The following is a 14,522-nucleotide window of genomic DNA, read 5'->3' on the forward strand; positions in this document are numbered from 1 at the left end:
TAAATTATATCTAAAATTGTTCGCTTCGCCTTTTATCAAAAAAATTGCTATGCGTATCAGCATAAATTCTACGTAATTGCGCGACGCCTTTTAGTTTTACTGAGAACTGCACAGACTATGAAATGTTTTTACAGGAGGAAAATGTTCTATGATGGATATCATTTTGTCAGACACTTTTCTTTTTTTAATTTGGTTCTTATAATATGCCAAAAATCTGTATATCTTATAGAGTTTAACATTACATTGTGCGTTTTACTCTTAACAGACGTATAACCAACCCGATTAACAGACCAATCGCCCATATAGCCACATACTAAATATAGATTAACCGACAAATCTCTCAGTTAGCCGTGTGTCGGCCTTGAGGTTGGTAGTCAATAATTTAACAAAGGTAATCGATAGTGTACCACAGGTAAATAAGTTTAAAATAGATGAATTAACACTTGTCCAGGATATTAACGAAAGCTGTAAGTTAATTTTTTTGCGCCTTTTCTAATAATTTGGTAAATTATGTATATCCGTAATTATTTTTAATGGAGAGAACATGTTGTTTAGATTATTCCATTCCATTTCGATATAAGCATTATCATGTTCACAATCTATCAGATCGATTGTAAGAGATCTTTGTCTTGTTGAAGTGAGATTATTTAAGCATTATTTATCTTATTGATCCAAACTTTGTATTGTGGGATATTGTAAGTATAAAAACACAAAATGTGGACAACAAGGGAGGATGTGTTTATTGACAAAAAGGGAGGATGTGTTTATTGAAAAAAAGGGGGAAATGAAAATTTGGAGAAAATTGCAAAAAAATGGGATTCGGGAAATTAGCACCTTGTGTAACTTCCTTGTATATAGTTTGCATTGTTGAGGTTGCATGCAATCAAAAGTAAAATAACAAAATTACCGAACCCTATGGATAATTCAGGTCGAAAAGTCTCTCATCAGTGCCAGACATAAAAGCTCAAACGCATCGAGATTCCTGACTCGGTACAGGCAATATAGTGCTTCATTTCTCCATTTCAGGTAACTTAAGTACGTATAAGAGACTTTCGGAATTGCAACATAACTCATATTAGCACCTTGTTAAACTTTTTTATATATATTTTGCATTGTTTAGTTTGCAGACAACCAAAAGTAAAATAACAAAAAATACTGAGCTCATGGTTATAAGTCATGCAAGCTTCAAATAAAATACAGCATTATGATCCAAATCAAAAAGCATTATATTTCCTTTCGGTGTAATTATCTCATAAATTATAAATCCGCTAAAACTTTTTCTCATATTTGAAACTTGGACTTAAAGGTGTCATAGCTTCTAGTGGCAAACTCAAACACCAGAGATTCATAGGTAAAAAAAGTAAAATCACAAAAATACTAAACTCAGAGGAAAATCAAATCGGAAAGTCCATAATCACATGGCAAATTCAAAAGACAAAACACACCAAATACGAATGGACAACAACTGTCATATTCCTGAGATGGTACAGGCATTTTCAAATGTAAAACATGGCAGATTAAACCTGGTTTTATAGCGCTAAACCTCGCACTTTGCACGACAGTTTCATCCAATTCCATTTTATTTACAATGATTCGGTAACTAAACAGACATAATAAATAAAATAGTCAAAAAAGAGGGACGAAGGATACCAGAGGGACAGTCAAACACATAAATCGAAAAAACTGACAATGCAATGACTAAAAAAGAAAAAGGACAAACAGACAAACAAATGAACGCTTAAGTATGAAATTAATTTATACATCAAACAACTATCATTATAATGAGTATTTTACAACCAATTACATTACATAGGTAATGACATAATTCGTTTAATATGTATGCACTCTAGAAGATAGCCATTTCTTCTTTCAAAATATTCAAATCCCTCTTATGAACACATAAAAATGCACCTTTGCTAACTATATGTATATTGAGCCCCTGTTTTGTAATATATCCGATTTGTTTAATACTTTTGAACTCTAAGGAAGGCGTTTATATTCTTTGTGCATATTGTCATTCCTCTAGTGAATACATATAAATGCATATCTGCTTATTTGTCACTGCTTTGTAATCAATCCGATTTAAAAAGTCAATTCAAAACCGATGCTCAATCATGCATACTTTTTCTTTGTTATTTGTTTTATCAAATTACCCTTTTTATTACTGATGCAGTTCATGTTACGTAATATCCATTGTGTGTTTAATGCTTTGTGGTCTGTTATTTACTGTTTTATTATAAAAAAAAACCCACCATACTACATAAAACCATGCAGCCTATACACTCTTGCATAGAGGGATTGTTAGTGCACCAATTTTCATTCGCCATGGAAAATACAAATTGAAGATCGTTTTATATTTTGAGACTCTTCGAAATAACAGTAAGTTAACTTCTTTCAACTCACCATTGTAATTTAGATTGAAATTGTTTGCCTAAGATAATTTCGAAGGTATTATCTTAATCGTACGAAAGTATCATATGGTCAATTGAAGAGTCAATGAGTTAGGTATGATCTTATCTGAATAAGTCCTACCGGCCAGTATGTTGTATCATACGTGCGAAAAGAAATTGTGTGGTGTTGTTTTCATGTTGAAAATGTGAAGGGGACAAATGGCGCTGAGTAAACTATCATTATTTCAAGGGCAATCATTCAAAAGAAATATACACTGTTGTTTTTAAACAACACATATAATTACCTATATGCTAGTAATTTGAATATACGTCTTCGCTTCATGTAAGTTAACTATAAAGATAAGAATTTTAATCTAATCAAGAACCCATAAAGGGCATCATTTTACAACACAATATGATTGGAAAAAGCAAAACAGAAAACTAATACATACTATAACGTTATGAACAGGATCAGAGCCTAACACAACATGTGTTTTATATAACTATTATATTAAATCTTATAACAATAAAATACTAAATTACTTCATATATTTTGTTTACATTTGGATCTTATTTCTAAACCTTTAATAATGTAATTTCCTAGGCACATGAGAGTTGGTAAATGCTCATTTGTGAACAGCCAGAAATATTTCTTATCATTAGGTAGTTCTTTAAAATTAGTACAAAAAGTGATAACTTTATCAAATAATAATTTCCTCTGTTCATCATATAATGGACAATTTACTGTAAAATGGGTCTCATCTTCAATAGAATTTGATCCATGTGATAAGCAGTGATGACATAGACGTTGAGTTCTCTCTATGTATTTTTTATTATATCTATCTTTCTCAATTTTAAGATCATGAGCACTTATTCTCATTTTACATATAGCTCTTCTTATACTAAAATCTTTAATTGATAAATAAGCCTCCTTTACAAAATCAGTCTTGAGGTTGAAATAATTCTCTAATTTATTATTACCTTGTGATAGGGTTTCAAATCTTTTGACCAACCAAAATGTTTTGAAACTATTACAAAGTTTACATTTTACAAATTTAATTAATTTATTGAGCTTTGTATCTAAATTTTGTATATCAAGTGATTGAAGTACATATTTCATAGATGAATACCAACAATTAATGTTTTCTGCATCTAAAATTTTATTACAAACATAAGCATCATAAAGTAACCCTTTGTCCAACTTGTTAAGCCTGTGTACATATTTTACCATAGATATAATGACAGAAAAATAAAGAGGAAATTAGTGTTTGCTTACTATATGTAAGCAAACACTAATTTCATGTTTAACCTTTCCAACTGTCTTTTCTCACCGTTATAAATATATTGAATTTGATGCGACTGTCATATCAAATGTAGTTTTGTTTAGATAACTTCATTCATTGGAATTGATTAAAAAGCAACAAGTTACCATGAACAATCGGTACTGCATTAATCTAAACCAAACCAATTGTCACTAATTGAACTGTTAATGAATTTAACGTTGTCAAATGTTTCGTTGTAGTGGTTACTTGAATGCAAATTTTCACAGAAATACTAATAAAATTTTTAAAACGGAAATATATGGACGGAATTTTCGACAGATTTTGCATTTTATCCACTTTTGATAAATCATCTGCATCATTAAGTAACTGCATCGGCGATCAATGATTGCGATTTCAGGAAAATTTATAAAAAGATATATCAGCATGCGAGTTCTCATTGTTGCGATACTCACCAAATTGCATTATTGACATTAATAAAAACCTCGTAACAATTTCTGAATTAAAGGTAAATAATTTAGTCGAAATTCAGATGATATTTAACAAGTTCTAAATGTCAGTACCGTAAATGCGATCAATCCAAAATGGTCGTAAAAGTAAAATATGCTAAAATGATTAATACATTCAATTTACGGTGTCTATAAAGCATACAAGTGTGGGGTCTTAATCATATCAGTTATCTTACGGAGATATTTTTATAATGATGAAAAGAAAATAAGAACATGTCCAGTCTTGTACACAGAAATCAAGTTGTGTTTACCCATGTGTGTAAAGAGTAATTTAAAAAAGGTATTATATTACTTTGTATAGGTCCTTCATGATGATTTGAATTATGGTATCTATAATGAGTATATTTATCTATCTTAATTTAATCAGTCATTTAAATATCGTTTTCTATTAAAATCTTAACTATCATTAATCATGAAATAAAACGACACTGACAAAAAGTGTCTTAACAAAAATACCGAACTCCGTGTTAAATTCACATAGGAGGTAAGTTTTATTTTGACTTTCTTTTTAGTTTTACCATTTATTTATACATTCTATTTTTATGAAATGATATATTGTTGCTATCATTTTGATCATAATCAGAAAGCTTGTATCAATTACAAATAACTTAAATATTATTAATGATAAACAACATCGCGCGTTGGTTAAAGAATAGCTAATCAAAGAGTTCAAAAATAGAAAAAAAATCATCGATTGTCTAATTTACGAATGAGCGCAGCGTGTTGTTCGGTCACGAGCTGAACAGTTTTTCGTGTTTGAATTCTTCAATTTATTTTTTATTTGATTAGCAATATACTACTTTTCATACCTGGTAATTATTATAATCTAACCTTTTTTTTTACATTTAAAATAACCGTAAAATAATTATAATTTTGAGATTTCTGGAATATATTGCTATTTTGTCAACGGGAAAAAAGTAAGAATTACGAACTCTAAAGCAGATTCAAAAAAAGAGAAAGTGCATAAAAACTGACAAATTTAAATATTAATAAACGAATTAACGAGTTGAAAACAACCGTCATATTGCTGACTTGGTATAGGTATTTAGTAAATGCCTGTATTTTCAATATAGATTGTTACTTAGATAAACATCTCGACATTTCATTTTGTAAGGTCTTGATTCTCGACAATAGCCTCCGTTAACAAACTAATAAGCTCCTATGACATAATAGCTTCAACGTTCAAAGACAAACTGTTTAAGGTAGGTAGTCAATAATTTAACACAGGTAATCGATATTGTAACACAGGTAAATAAGTTTAAAAATAGATGAAATAACAATCGTCCAGGATATTAACGTAAGCTGTAAGTTAATTATTTTGCGCCTTTTCTAATAATTTGGTAAATTATGTATATCCGTAATTATTTTTAATGGAGAGAACATGTTACTTAGATTATTCCATTCCATTTCGATATAAGCATTATCATATTCGCAATATATCAGATCGATTGTAAGAGATCTTTGTCTTGTTGAAGTGAGATTATTTAAGCATTATTTATCTTATTGATCCAAACTTTGTATTGTGGGATATTGTAAGTGCAAAAACTCAAAATGTGGAATATAAGTACAACAAGGGAGGATGTGTTTATTGAAAAAAAGGGGGAAATGAGAGTTTGGAGAAAATTGCAAAAAAAATGGGATTCGGGAAATAAGTACCTTGTGTAACTTTCTTGTATATATTTTGCATTGTTGAGTTTGCATGCAATCAAAAGTAAAATAACAAAAATACCGAACCCTATGGAAAATTCAGGTCGAAAAGTCTCTCACCAGTGCCAGACATAAAAGCTCAAACGCATAGAGATTCCTGACTCGGTACAGGCAATATAGTGCTTCATTTCTCCATTTCTGGTAACTTAAGTACGTATAAGAGACTTTCGGAATTGCAACATAACTCATATTAGCACCTTGTGTAACTTTTATATATATTTTTTGCATTGCTTAGTTTGCAGACAACCAAAAGTAAAATAACAAAAAATACTGAGCTCATGGTTATAAGTCATGCAGGCTTCAAATAGAATACAGCTATCACCATTATGATACAAATCAAAGCATTGGATTTCCTTACGGTGTAATTAGCATATAAAATATAAATCCGCTAAAACGTTTTCTCATATTTGGAACTTGAACTTAAGGGTGTCCTAGCTTCTAGTGGCAAACTTGGCATGTTATACATTGTAAAAGCATCAACAATATTTTCTCAAGCAATTTTTTATTGACCGTTATAGGATTTACCAATTTAAACAATTTAGATATGATAGGAACAAATTCTTCCTCCGAAATATCTTCGATTGTATGGAGTACCCAATTTGAATTTTAATGTTCCAAAATTATTGTTTTAAAGCGAAATAGATTTGATGCAATCCTGGTAAATCTGAATAATCGGTTTTACAATGATTCAACTAAGATTATATCACGTTCTCACCACGCTCATCCTGCGACCTCACTACGGTTATCACGATCTTACTACGTTCATCACGTTTTAAATACGGACCATACCACGATTTATCCGGTTGCAACTCGATCATACATTACCACGCTTCTTCTGCGATGATAGCACTTTCTTAGCACGATCATTCTACGATCTTACCACGTTTTTATCGCGATCAAAATACGCTCACAGCAATTACGTCAACATCATGTTCACTATAAATACTGTTCGATTCCTTCGTATTGTCATTACTACGTAGAATTCTCGTAAACAACACAGGCATGTCACCAAAATCCATCAGAACTCGTAGTTGTGGTGGTAAGGGTATATGTAGAGGTCCCTCTGACACGAATCCTGATCCAGTAGAGATGTTAAATCAACCAATCCAACCTAAATCACATTGCTGATCCATCAATGAAGATATTTTATTTAACAATAGTGGGAATGATACAGATGTGTCAAACATGGTTGAGCTGTTGAAAAGTATGAACATGAGGTCCAAGTTACATCCAGACAAACATAACCTGGAGAGGTTTTAAATTTTGTTTAAGTGACAATGACAATGAGCGTGGCTAGAACTCAAAATGGTCGTAGTATGAACGTAGTCAGTTCGAAAGACGAACATGCTGAGGATAGCACGAGCGTGCTAGAATCGTTCTTAGGTCTTGAACAGCATAGTATAAACGTGGTATAACCGCAGTAAAAGCGTTGTTGGATCGCAGAGATAACGAGACGTATTGAGGATGTAGTAACGTCGCAGTGAGATCATAGCGCCATCTTTCCGACTAGAATCGTGCTTTCGCCACGCTCTCGCTACGGTGGAACAGCGATTTTTTTTTCTATCTTACCATGCACGACCTTACTGCCTACATCTTTACGAACATGTGATATTTACATTTTCTTATTTATTCAATATTAGATTTTCCCATAAAAAAAAATATTTTATTGTTTTCTGATTAAGAATTTCAAGTATTCAAACGATTTCGTTCGTGTCCTATTTAAATTCAGTTATCAATTTCCTTCCATCTGTATCTCTATTTTTTTTCGCTTCGTTAAACTCTGAATTTGGTTTTACTGTAATTCCTATTACTTTAGAAGCGGAAGTATCATTACACAAGAAACGCCCTCCTTCACAATATTGTTTCCGTTCATTTTCTACTAATTTTATGCAATGAATTTCTTGGAAAACCGTATAAATATCCTAAATATTTTTCTAAGACCTTGCATCCGGTTTTGACTTATCTTCTTTCTCTACCATTGGTGTTTACACATTTAAGAAATAAAAGCAATGTCTTTTCATCATCGGATTTTGTCTAATGCTAAGTCCGTTTCTGTGTATGTTACATTTTAATGTTGTGTCGTTGTTCTCCTCATATGTTTAATGCGTTTCCCTCAGTTTTAGTTTGTTACCCCAATTTTGTTTTTTGTCCATAGATTTACGAGTTTTGAACAGCGATATACTACTGTTGCCTTTATTTTTCAGGTTTTCCATATACAATTAAAAATATATATGAAGAAATGATATGAGTAGTTTGACATTTTTCTTTATTAACAAATTAAAAATGAATGTGTTGTAAGAGTCTATTCAATATTTGTTTATTAAATAGAGTTATTGGTTGTTGTTTATATGCTGATCCTGTTTTGACTATCCCTCCGGTATCTTTCGTGCCTCTTATGTAGAAGCTGAATTCAAAGCGAGCTTATTACGGCTAGGTGTTTAACATTCACCTAATATGTCTATGCTAATAACGTTCTTGATAGGACACCAAAGAAATAGCCTTTCTCAATTGTGATTTTTTTATTTAAGTTATAGGTATTAAATGTTTGAGATGTCGTTTGTAGGTGGCACGGTAGTATTTGCATTCTTGAATTTAGGTTGCTCTTTTGTGTACCCTACTTAGGTTAATGTATCTAAACAGTGTGATTGGACAAAAAATACAGTATCAACTGAACACACTTTCCCAAACTGAGAGATGAATCAGGTGTTGAAAAATATGAAATAATTTTACAAACAGATGAAAATGAATTTTTGAGAATTTTTTAAAATTGTGTATTCACTGCATGATAAAAGTACTAAAAGCACTAGTGGCCTTAGATTTTTAAAAATAGCAAAAAGAGTTAACGGTCATGATACACATTTACATTCATTTTTGAATAGTAAAACGAAAGTACTTCAGTTAACTGTGAATGTAGAATTTTTTGCTGTGTTAGAAAGTTGTGAAAATTTTAAAAGGCCTATCATTATCCCTTACGGGCTACGAAATACTACCGTGCAACCTTTACCCAAACTAAATATAACATAAAGATGTAGTAAATTATCCCTTTGTGATCCATATGGCTATTTATAATGAAAACAGAGAACTCAAATATACCCTACTGATGAAAAAGTATTGTTTACAAAACCTTGTCATATGGCAGTTAATAATAAACACATTTTGATAAACATCTGAAAGTCAAATTTAGGAGGTCCTGCATTTGATAGTTGAAGAAAGTATACATGTGTTTAGTAAATGGACAGGAATAACACTTTTTTGTCCGCGCAAAAGAGCACTATATTTTAAAGTGTCTGTGGTTTGTAGTTTTTCATATCACAGTCAATGAAAACCCCATCTGAATAATAATCTTCAAGTCAAAAATAGATGTTGCTGAATTGAATTGATGAAGATTGTGTGAATTCGTTTATTAAAGATTGAATAAATAACATTTTTTGTGCGCACAAAAGAGCACTATATTTTAAAGTGTCTGTGGTCTGAAGATTTTCATATCACAGTCAATGAAAACCCCATCTGAATAATAATCTACAAGTCAAAAATAGATGTTGCTGATTTTTATTGTTGGAGGAAGTTTTGAAGTTTTTAACATTTACTTGTGAAGCAATGACCTTTTTTGTACTGCGTATTCACTTATTGGTGTTTTTGTTATTTCGTACTTTAATCATTTGTACCTGTAAAGAACCGTAATGTAATTTATTGAATATTTAATTAAAACTATTAAAGTTTCCATGTGCTGTTTGATTAAATGTTTTAAAATATTAACTATTTACCAAATTATGTAATACGAAATCGTTAACATGTATTTAGTTTATTTAATGTAATGTTAGCTACCAATTATTCCAAGATTGCAGTGTAATTTCTTATCGCGAAGAGACAATGAATATTTTATTTGTTATAAAATTATATAATAAACACTGGTTCAGTTAAACATATAATTGTACTGCACCAAGAAATAACAGGTTATTTTAACAAACACAAAATATTATGTACTTTAATCAGATCTTTATATTTTAGACCATTTTTGTCTATTCCTTTTTATTTAATACTTATTTTCTATTCTTTGTATTTCAGCCTCCTATTTTTTCTTTTTTTCGTCATTTCTTTTGTATACTTTCGTCTATTCTTTATGTTTTTTGGCATTTCAATTTTTTCATATTTTGCTCATTATCTATCTTTTCTGTCGGACGGGGACGATAAATGGCTGACCCGTGTTAAGAGAGAGTCATATCTCTTGCACGTTAAAGACATCCTTGTAGATTTCGAAAAAGAGCAGGCTAATGCTGCTACAAGGCAGCACTCGCATCCGCAAAGTGGAAAGGGATTTATATAAGTTGCAAAACTTGTTTCCCAATCCACTATAAAATAAATATTTTTAAACATAATCAAAAAACCCTTGAGGAGGCTCGTTCATTTGGTATGTTTTGTAGTTCCCACTTTTCATTATTTAAGGTCTAATGAATCTCCTGCATGTACTTTTCACAAATTCAAGACCTATCCCAAAAGCCATTGTGTGCAGGATCTGTTATGTTAGAGAAAAATCTCTTTTACATTAGGTTAAAAAGAAGACTAATTTATAAAGTTATCAAATAAAAGTGTTATGTAATTTATTCTTCCAAACGCATCACAAATGTATAATATAATGTATAAAAAGTTATCTATAGACATACATAAAGAACTTAAAGAGTACGTTATTAAATACTGGTAGTTGGTTATGTATTTTTTTATTCATTGCTTTCACAGGTGTTTTTCGTTTTTGTTGTAGTTCTACAGAGTTTCAGAACTTTCATCACATTATGTAATCGTTGCAATTCTTATCTGGAAGTTTCCTTAAAGATTAATGTATTCATTTTTTTTTTGTGAATGCATTGCCTAGTTATAAATCTAGAGATAATGATCAAATGTTGGTATCAAAAGCATCATCCTTGCATCCTATATTACATATTACACAATAGTTTTGTAAAGTTTTAACTATCTATCTTTTCTGTAGACCCCATTCACACACTCATTAAGATAAACATCAGCTAGCCAAATGTAAATGGCGCTGTATTTCATTGTTGAATTTCTGGGGTAAACGAAAGCAAAAGCAAATGTGTATGTCGAGCGCCAAAGTGCACTACCTTTTGAATGTATATAAAGTATGTGTGGTGTGCAACAATAATTTGAAAACATCAATATCTATGCAAAAGTACTTAATTCCGAGGAAAATTCAAAACGGAACGTCCCTCATCAAATGGCAAAATCAAAAGCTCATACACATCAAAATTATAAATGGAAAGGCAGATAAGGAACACTTTTTTGGTGACACGGTAGTATTTTCTGTGTCATAGGGATAATAATAGACGTTTTAGAACTCGAATCACTTTCTTACACTGCCCAAAAATCCTTAATTGTCGGATAACAGAGACTGTTTCATTATAATACTGAGAAACAAATTTGTATATATACAGTTGGAAAAAAGTATTGCAACACCAAATTGAAATTGAAATTAAAAAAACACTTTTGATTTTTTTGGGATATAATTTGGTAAAATAGAACTAGTCAAACATTATTTAAGTATCACCTGAGTTTAATCATTAAATATCGACTCGATATTTTTTTATCTGCACATGCAGCTACTGTACCCGTAAACAGCAAAACAGTTGTTTTTATCCTCTTTGTTTTCAACCCTTTAAATAACTAAATTTTTAAAGTTATGTGATTGACACCTTATAATGGGTCCTTGACAACTCTTAACTGCAGCCAGATGGCAGATTATCAGCACAAGGGAAGCAGGGATGTCGATGTAAAAACTGCACGTATTGTTGGTCATCACCATTTCACTATAAGTCGTTTTGAGAATAAATCAGGCAATAAACGCTGTTAAAGACATTTCAAGATAATGAAGACCCCCTATACCATTTGCTAAGGAAAATCAAGCATAATGAAGGTTGGTCAGAAGGAAACCCATTGCATACAGGACAATCCTAAAACGAGAGTGGTGGCCATACAGGAGCTTTTTAACAAGAACTGTTCGAGATCGACTCATCGCTACTGGTGATCGTGCGATAAGACCATTTCGGAGACCTTTGCTAACGAACAGACACACAGTTTTCCGTATCCAATGTAGTGCAGAGCTCGTCAAAGTTGGAAATTAGCATCGTGGAGGAAGATTCAATGTTCAAATGGAATTCGGTTTATCTTCAATGGCACGATCGTAGCCCGGATTTCAACCATATCGAGCATATTTGGGACACTATTGGGCGGAAAGTGCGCAAAAGGACACCCCAGTTCAAACACATCATGAAATAAACAATGCCCACATCAGAAATGGTTGCTGCTACCTTAGCAACAAATTAGCCGATTTATGGCAGGATTCAGAAGACGTTTAGATGCGGTTATCCGTTTGAATGGAGGCTGCGCACAAAGTACTAATTCTTTGGCGTATTACGATCAACCATGATATGAACAGTCATCTAAGGATTAATTTTGAAATGTCTGACATTGTAAAGTTCGACTACAGTAAAAGTTGTTAAATGCATTTTTAGGTACAAAAAACACTCCATTTTGGTATTAAAATTGTGGTTATATAAATTATTTTTTTTCAAACATTTTTTGTTCGTTTCAATGCCAATGTTATCATAAACTATGTTTCAATAATATTGTACACATATTTTATTATACTTCATCCAAAAAAAGAGGCTCATTTTTCAAATTTTAAAAAATCAAGGTGTTGCAATACTTTTTTCCATGTGTATATATAATGACCTTAACATTTTCTGCTCTTTATAAACGCAAGGCCGCTTGTACTTTTAGATCTTCAATTACGCAGTTTTTTATATGATTTTTCACCTGTGTGCAAAATCATTTCATATCTTCTACACCTGATTGATCCATCCCTCAGCTTGGAAAGGTAGTTAAATATATACTGTAAATTGTGTCCTATCATAGTGTAAAAATTATAAGTAGGGTACACAAAAAAGCAACCTTCATTTCAGATTGTTTATTCTACCGTGCTACCTATAACGTATTCCTCCAAAAAAAAGTTTAATCTTTATAATATCTAATAGCTGGTATGGTCCTGGACCACCTACAGATAGCTGAAGGTATTATTTTGATTGATTTCGATTTTTTTATTTGGTATTTAGTATAAAATTGAAGAATACCATTAAAGCTGTGATTTTGTTTTTTATTTGTGAGTCGAATGTCTTCTGCAATCGTTGTAGATTAAAAAAAAAAAAACATTAAGATGCAGAAACTTAGGTGAACTATACCTTGCGTTTGTTAAATTGTGCACATTGAACGGTAAGAAACATATCGCTGTAGCTGCAAGAATGATCACTTTGATCACCTTAATGAAAGAAATGAGAAGAACCCGGATTTATCAGTGTGTACCACCCGCTTTCGTCTTTTAAAAAAAAAGCTTTTTGTTTTAGTTTTGTCGTTAAATGCGTGAACAAAGTTAGGCACTTAGACATGAAAAGAACAGTTGCTTTCCAGTCGTGTTGATGGTTGATATAGTAAACTTTTGGTTTGGTTTTCTAATTTACCTTATTTTTCCGGTTTTTATATATTTATTTTTAAATATTACTATTTTTGCTTAATACATTTGTACTTCGATGAACAATATGCCGGGTTCTAGATGTGAAGCAGGATCAACTTACACTTCCATAACACCCCCGGTTTTTGAAAGGGTTCGTGTTACTAACAGTCGGAAACCAGGTTGAAATAGAACAAAAGAATCGAAGCTCCCTATTAGAGAAGGCGATAAATGTTTACTGTATGGTTTACTATAGTAAAAAATTTTTAAAAAGTTAATAGAAACAAAGAAAACTGCAATTTTCTTCTCAATTACGAGGTGTTTTATTTTAAAAACACCATTTGCATAAGTTTTCAATTTATCTAGTACATAGTTAAGCAGAACAATTAGATATCAAGTCGACGACATGGGTATCTTTCAAGTTGGATGACAAAAATGCATAACCTCCGATTTTTTTGAAAAAATTACCACGGACAGAAAAGATATCAATCTACTTGCTGACTTGTTTCTTTATTATTATGAGGCTGACTTCATGCAGGAACTTCTTAGGAAGAAAGATAAGAAGTTAGCAATATCCTTTAACTCTACTTTCCGCTATATAGATGACGTTCTTTCACTAAACAATTCAAAATTTGGTGACTATGTGGAACGCATCTATCCCATCGAATTGGAGATAAAGGATACTACAGATACAGTTAAGTCAGCTTCATATCTTGACTTACATCTAGAAATTGACAATGAGGGTCGGTTGAAGACAAAACTTTACGACAAAAGAGATGATTTCAGCTTTCCAATTGTGAACTTTCCATTTCTAAGTAGCAACATTCCAGCAGCACCTGCATACGGGGTATATATCTCTCAATTGATACGATATTCCCGTGCTTGTATTTCCTATCATGATTTTCTTGATAGAGGGTTACTGCTCACAAGGAAGCTATTAAATCAAGAGTTCCAAATGGTGAAGTTGAAATCATCCCTTCGTAAATTTTACGGACGCCATCACGAGTTGGTTGACCGTTATGGAATAACCATTTCACAAATGATATCGGATATGTTCCTCACGTCGTAACTACAATCCCCTTCCCTTTCATGAATTTGACCTACCGAATTAGACTATTTACCGGAT

General features: G+C 31.7%; 1 protein-coding gene across 3 annotated transcripts in view; it reads left to right on the forward strand.

Moving 5' to 3' along the window:
• The first annotated feature begins 448 nt into the window (after nt 1-448).
• LOC143057577 (uncharacterized) overlaps nt 449-14,522 on the forward strand; it is a 29,568-nt gene continuing 15,494 nt past the window's right edge. The window contains exon 1 of one of the 3 annotated variants that reach the window (XM_076230896.1): nt 449-467. The gene's annotated coding sequence lies outside the window, so the exon portion shown is untranslated. Of the gene's footprint in view, nt 468-2,248; nt 2,380-4,642; nt 4,664-14,522 lie in introns of those variants that run through there. The other 2 variants (XM_076230893.1, XM_076230895.1) reach the window with 2 other exon arrangements.

The sequence above is a fragment of the Mytilus galloprovincialis genome, chromosome 13, assembly GCF_965363235.1.
Source record: "Mytilus galloprovincialis chromosome 13, xbMytGall1.hap1.1, whole genome shotgun sequence".
Classification (NCBI taxonomy): Eukaryota; Metazoa; Mollusca; class Bivalvia; order Mytilida; family Mytilidae; genus Mytilus; species Mytilus galloprovincialis.